Genomic DNA, 7,452 nt, shown 5'->3' on the forward strand with positions numbered 1-7,452 from the left:
ATCACAGTGAATTTCACGACAGCTGGTCGAAAGCTGAAATCGGTTTGTGCTTACCGAAATTCAAACCACTGCCCCAGTGGCCAAAGTGGGAAGTGTTGTTGGAAATGTATAGACATGTGTGAGCTCCAGTTTCCGATAGCGACAAAAGTGTGTTGTAAAGCAAGATGTATTTTTAGTTCTAAGTAATATACTGTAATATAATCAATAGGAATCCATATTTTATTAACCATAATCCCTAACCCATTGTTTCTCTTTTCTTTTTTTTTTTTTTTGGTCATGCCCCCCTTTGAAACAAGAAAAACTCACATTTTCTTTCAACTTCATATCTTTATGTGAAAAAAAAAACTTTTCTTTTTAAAATACATGTAACAGCTCACAAACAGAAGGGAAGGAGAACATAGGGAAGCAGGTTTTTCCAGGCTTAGGTAGGACATTTAATCAGCCACTTCAATGCTTTACAACTTCACAAACTCGTCAGCTTCACAGGCACATAGTAACTTAAACACATCAGCTTCACAAACATAACAGATTAAACATAGCAGCTTCAGGAGCACCGTGGCCTTCCTTGTGCCAGACTCTCTCTCCCTCTCTGCTGGTGGCGTGGCTGCTTATATGCCGCTCTCCCCATGCTCACTGGAATTAGAGAAAGGTGTTACACATAATCTAGCTCAGGTGCAAGTGCCCTTACCGCTTTCTCTCTCTCCGGACGGACGCTTTACCAGGCCCCACTGCCACATGTCCCCACCGCCCAACTCAGGCCGGGAGACATCTGGCCTGTCTACCACTCCCCCCCATTTCTGGAAAGGAAGTCGGCGACAGCCATCTGCACTCCCGGTCTGTGGACCACCTTGAACTTAAATGGCTGAAGAGCCAGATACCAACGGGTGATCCGCGCGTTGGTATCCTTCATGCGGTGGAGCCATTGGAGTGGGGCGTGATCCGAGCAGAGGGTGAAGGCCTGCCCCAACAGGTAGTACTGGAGAGTGAGGACCATCCACTTGATGGCGAGACACTCCTTCTCTACGGGTGCTCCTCCCCCTCCACTACCTGCGAGAGTACAGCCCCCAGCCCTCTGTCTGAAGCATCCGTCTGCAAGAAAAAAGGGAGAGAGTAATCGGGTGAATGTAAAAGCGGCTCACTGCAAAGTGCGGCTTTAACCTGCATGAATGCCTGTTGACACTGCTCCATCCACTGGACCAGGTCTGGAGCTCCCTTTTTAGTGAGATCAGTCAGCGGGCTTGTGACATCCGAATAATTAGGCACAAATCTCCTATAATAGCCAGCCAGCCCCAGGAACTGTCTCACCCCCTTTTTGGTCTTGTGCCTCAGGCAGGTCGTAATCGACACAGTCTTGTCAATTTGGGGACGCACCTGCCTGTGGCTCAAGTGGAACCCCAGATCCCGTACCTCCACCTGCCCAATCATGCACTTCTTGGGGTTTGCTGTGAGTCCCGCTCGTCTCAGCGATCTCAGAACCACCCTCAGATGCTGCATGTGCCGCTGCCAATCATTGCTGTAAATGATGATGTCATCTAAGTAGGCAGTGGCGTAAGCCGAATGCAGTCTGAGGATTCGGTCCATGAGATGTTGAAACGTAGCCGGGGCTCCAAACAAACCGAACGGAAGCATCACAAGTTGGTGTAATCCAAACGGCGTGGAGAAGACTGTTTTTTCAGGGGAAATTGGTGTCAAGGGAATCTGCCAATAACCCTTTGTCATATCCAGTGTCGAATAAAATCGAGCAGTGCCCAACCAATAGAGCAACTCATCAACGCGAGGCATTGGGTATGCGTCAAATTTAGACACTGTGTTGACTTTTCTATAATCCACACAGAACCATACAGACCCGTTGCTCTTAGGAACTAGAACAACCGGGCTGGACCAATTGCTGTGGGATTCCTCTATTACTCCCATATCGAGCCTTGCATCCAGTTCTTCCCGGACAATTTTCTTTTTGTGCTCGGGCAATCGGTAGGCTCGGTCTCGATGTTATACTGGATGAGGTTAGTATGACCCGGTAGAGGGGAAAACACGTCTGCAAACTCCTTTTGCAACCTGGCAACCTCTGCGAGTTGATACGGTGAGAGATGGACTCTGCAAGTGACCGGGGTGAAATGATTGTGTTTTGTATTCACCTCTGGCCTGAGCTCCGCCCTCTCTGGGACTACCATAGCCAATGTCACAGGGACCGCCTCCCTCCACAATTTCAGGAGGTTGAGGTGATATATTTGACGTGCGCCCCCTCTATCGGTTTGCTTTACCTCATAATCGAGATCCCCCACTCGTCGTGTGACCTCAAAGGATTCTTGCCACTTGGCGAGTAATTTGGAGCTCGATGTGGGAAGATGCAAATTCCCGCAGCCAAGTTCCCCTGTCATACAGTCGGCTCTGTCATTCTCGAGCTTGGAGCAATTTCTCCTGTGTTAGTTGCCCCAAAGTGTGGAGTTTTGCTCTAAGATCAAGAACGTATTGAATTTCATTCTTACTGTTTGAAGGTCCCTCCTCCCAAGCTTCACGTATAACATCAAGCACACCGCACGGGCACCGCCCATACAGCAGCTCGAATGGGGAAAACCCAGTAGAAGCTTGCAGGACCTCTCGTACTGCGAATAACAGGGAATCGAGCCATTTGTCCCAGTTTCTAGCATCCTCGTGCACAAACTTATGAATCATTTTTTTAAGGGTTTTATTAAATCGCCCCACCAGGCCATCTGTTTGTGGATGGTAAAGGCTGGTGCGGATTGATTTAATGCCCAATAATTCGTTAAGCTCGAATAGTGTCCGTGACATAAACGTTGTGCCCTGATCGGTGAGGATTTCTTTCGGAATCCCCACCCGGGAGATTTTTTTGAAGAGTGCCTCCACAACACTGCGTGCTGAGATGTTGCGCAGAGGCACTGCTTCCGGATATCGCATTGCATAGTCCACTAGGACCAATACAAAGTGATGTCTCTGTGCTGACCACTCTAATGGCCTGACGAGGTCCATTCCAATTCTCTCGAAGGGGACCTCGATCAGCGAAAGAGGGCGCAATGACGCTTTTGGGGTGGCCGGTGGATTCACCAGCTGGCATTCGCGGCATGCCGCACACCACCAATGCCTGGTCAATAAAAACGGGCTATTAGGCAGTTCAGTGTTTTTCTTTCCCCTAGATGACCCACCATGGGATTATAATGAGCCGCCTGGAACACCATTTCCTGATGTCTCCGCGGTATTAAGAGCTGGGTTGTATCTTCCTTTATTTGAGCATCCTGCATCACTCTATACAACCGCTCATTTATAATTTCGAAATAAGGATATGAAAGGGTGACATTCGGCTGGAGTTGTTGACCATCGATCACTCTCACTTGGTCAAAGGCGTGCTTGAGGGTTTCGTCTCGTGACTGTTCCAAAGGGAAATCCCCTTCGGGAAATCCCCTGAGGACGGGAGGGGCTGCAGCCTCCCATCCCCCCCCCCACATCATCCTGACGTGGAGCAGATGAAGACGGCCCTGGCTCTGCCTCCTCTGCCAGAGCATCACACATTTCACATCTCATTGCTTTAGTGCAGGACCTATCTGTGCATATTCCCTTTAATACATTTCTAAATTCAGGCCAATAAGTCCCCAAAATCAGCAGATGTGTGAGGCAGGAATTAACCGCGGCCTCCACTCTATGTTTTGTTCCCCGAAATTTAATCACAAGGGTCACCACAGGGTAGTTGTGAATATCCCCATGCACACACTTCACCCTCACCGTTTTAGCTGTGCCCAAAGCCTCGTGTTGAACCAAGCATTGGTGGATAGTGGTTTGATTACAACCCGTATCCACCAATGCTTGGTGAGTACCCCCCTTGACACTTACCGGTATCCGGTACGCTCCGGCCTGATTGGGGGCAGCCTGCGGAGTGTCGGGGATCCGGACCACTGTTCCCATCACAGGGCGTTGATCCTGGAAGTGTCCCGGATCCCCGCAACTCCAGCAGACCAGCCCAGGCACCACACCCACACCTGCGTTGGCAGACACTTCCACCTGAGGGGGAGTCCGGCGGGGCACTGTCACTGCTGTAGGCAATGCAACACCCCGCGCACTGGGAACTGGCTTCAGTGGTGGGACTCCTCACCTCCGTGGGGCAGGAACAGGCTCTGGGGAGAAAGCAGAGTGAGAGAGAAGAGGGGAGGGGGAAGAGAACGGGGAAAACACAGGGGGAGGGGAGAGAGAGTGAGAGGGCTCTTCCGCCCTCTGGTACGCTGCCATATGGTCCTCCGCCAATTGAATAGCCTCCTCCAGCGATGCCGGGCGGTGGCACTGGACCCATTCCGTTGTTCCTCATGGTAGCCGATGGACAAGCTGCTCCAGTACCACTTGATCGATTATTTCCTCGACCTCGCGATCCCCTGCCAGTAGCCATCACTGGCAGGCATCTCGGAGCCATTGGGTGAAGGCAAACGGGTGGCCGGTCGTCTCCAAATTCATCAACTGGAAGAGCTGGCGATGCTGCTCCGGACTGCGGCCAACCCACTGCAGGATGGTTTTCTTCAGGTCCTCATAAGCCAGGAGGTTCGCTGCCGGCAGTTGTTGTGCTGCGAGCTGGGCTTCCCCGGACAGCAATTGGAGGAGCCTGGCCGCCCACTGATCACGCGGCCAGCTCCATATCTCAACGGTCTGCTCGAATAAGTCAAGGAAGGCTTAAGGGTAGTCCTCAGCCCCCATCTTCAGAAGTGTGGGCAGGGGCAGGGGGGGCCGAGAATTTTTAAAAATTCTGTAAAAAAAAAAAAAAATTATTTTTGTTTTTATGTGTGAAAGCAAACGAGATGTGAGAACGGGCCAGTGTTCTGCTCCCCCCTTACAATACTTCCTAACCCTAACTCAGCCCCACACTTTGAGAACCACTGTCCTAACCCCATTCCTAAACCTAACCATCAGTAAAGGAAAAATTTAATCTTAGAGGAAAAATGCAACCTCCAAATCATGCTCATCATTTGATTATGTAAACGCAATTACTTCCTGGTTTCCATGGCATCAGAAACTGTGACTGTTTCTCAATGTGCGTTCTTTTGTGTTCTTACATTCTCGTGGACTCGTTCTACGTCATCATCCACAGCCGAAGCTCAATTCCAATCCTCAAGAACGCAAGTACCGAGAATGCAGGAAATTACCCAGATGTGTCCTTGAAATCGAGGACTTGTGGGCAAGAACTCTCTACTATGCTGGCAGACAAAGGACATTTATCATTTTTTTTCCTCAAGAGTTTTCCGCTGTAAGCTTGTGAAAGTCTGACGGATCGTGAGAGTTGTTATACACTGTCAACATTTGTTGTTGTTTTTTTGGGGGGGGCATCATTTTAATACAGTAATAAACATGGAGAAAACTAGTGTATACAGACTTTATTCTTTTAACTTGTCACTAGTCCTGCAAAACTTCACTGGTGTGATGATATGAATGCTGTCACTGGTGTGATAATGACAGTAGTTCTCTCACTGGATTCAAATGTGCTGTGATGGTTAATTGCGCAACAGGAAGATCGCAGCACATCTCAAAGCTCGCATAGATGCGTACTATGTCCTCCTTGTTCTTCCAAGGTAACTTCGCAAGACTGGTCTTCATAAGAATGCAAGTCTGTTCTCTGTGTTCTTAGAATTGAGAAACACACTGTGTCTCTGAGGCTGCTCAAAAATCAAGTCCCGTCCTACTTTTTTCTCATTGAATATGCTGTTTCAGTCGGAAATACAGATTATTGAATTAAAAAATTAAAGAATATTGGATAATGTTCACACCTTCAATGTTTTCCCAACATTAGGACTGTTTATAAAGAAAACATACCACTTAATTACCAAGCATTCCACCTACAAGGTTGACTGAATGCACACAACAAGCTTGAGTCATTTCCTGCTGGTTAAAATGATCTCTAAAGAACTCTATCCAATGACATTTAGCATAATTTAAAAATGCCAGTCTCCAGTGAAGTGATCATGTCATCTTGTCCATGCAGTGAGGAACATCGAGTCTTTATGCCTCTCAATGCAGAATCATTCATCATCCTACATTCTTCTTGACGTACAGATAAGAAGCATAATCTAAAGTCCAAAACATACGTAAATTCAGGCGCTTCTAGCTACACAAGCTCGATTTTACTTGGTGCTGTCTTCAGTAATGTAGGAGTGGTGGTGGCGTAGTGGACTAAAGCACTGAACTGGTAAGAAGAAAAAGGTTGTTGGTTCAATCCCCACAGCCACCACCATTGTGTCCTTAAGCAAGGCACTTAACTCCAGGTTGCTCCAGGGGGACTGTCCCTGTAATAAGGGCACTGTAAATCACTTTGGATAAAAGTGTCTGCCAAGTGCATAAAATGTAAATGTAATGTGTCAGACCACAATTCATTACACAATTCTCAAAGTTGTGGTAAGGGGTGCTATAGGGCATTAGTGTGAACTGTCTGCTACTATGGTGAGTTTTCTCTTTCAAGACAACTATTATCATGGAGGAGCAACTGTCTGAAGAAAATATTGCTTAAGAAGTAAGTGAAAGTCAATATATTAATAGCAACTTACCTGAACAATAGCACATCCGGAAGGCGGAAAATGCTGAAGTGACCTCTATCGCCCCCTTTAGTACTGAGGTTTGTTAAAGTAATAAAGCCACAATAACACAAAAACACATGTTAAGCACTTTTAACCGGACTGCGCACTGGCATGTTCTTGTGTCTGCATTTGTGTACATACGTAAAGTACGTTTCTAGCCTAACAGTGCTTACCTAAACTTCTTTGCTAGTTCTATTTGCTCAAAACATTTACCTACTTATCAGTTTTGTTCTAAAGCCACACATTGCTATGTCAGAAATTTCCCCTGAAATTGTGCTGTTATTAATGTCCTGTTTCCTGCTGTGTGATGAAATGGCTTTAATCTGTGAGGTTGGCAGTCAGATCTGGTGACTCATGCTAGCAGGTGGATGTAAACCTATGCTCATTCTCTCTGTTCCTGTTCCACTGGACAGAGTCAACAGGCTGCTGTAAAGGCATCTGGACTGTTTCTGCCACACAACGGATAAAGCCAAGCAAGATTTCCTGACATTTGTTCGAAACCACCTCAAACATATTTGACTGGGATGAAGTATATATTTATTTGCAGTTTCAAGAGGGTGAATGAGAGTTTTACACTGCCATTGATTGTGCTCTTGTTTTCCTTTCCTTTCCTCCATTCCAGAGACAAGAGAACAGTGTTTCAAGCACCAAACCATGTGTTTTCCAAATCTGGGTTGCCAAAAATCTTCCTTTTAGCAAAACAAAGTTCCAAATTTACAAGAAACTGCATTCCCTTCAAGAGGCTTAGGCCATTGTTTTATGGAATGTTGCCTTGTATGGCCAGATATTATTTGCAGTTACCATACACTGCCAAACACAGACAGTGTTTAATCATATTATTTGGATTCAACATGGCGTAAATGGCAAAATCTTGTGCATTGCTCACATTAAA

Source organism: Myxocyprinus asiaticus, chromosome 50 (assembly GCF_019703515.2).
Source record: "Myxocyprinus asiaticus isolate MX2 ecotype Aquarium Trade chromosome 50, UBuf_Myxa_2, whole genome shotgun sequence".
In the NCBI taxonomy this organism is placed as follows: Eukaryota; Metazoa; Chordata; class Actinopteri; order Cypriniformes; family Catostomidae; genus Myxocyprinus; species Myxocyprinus asiaticus.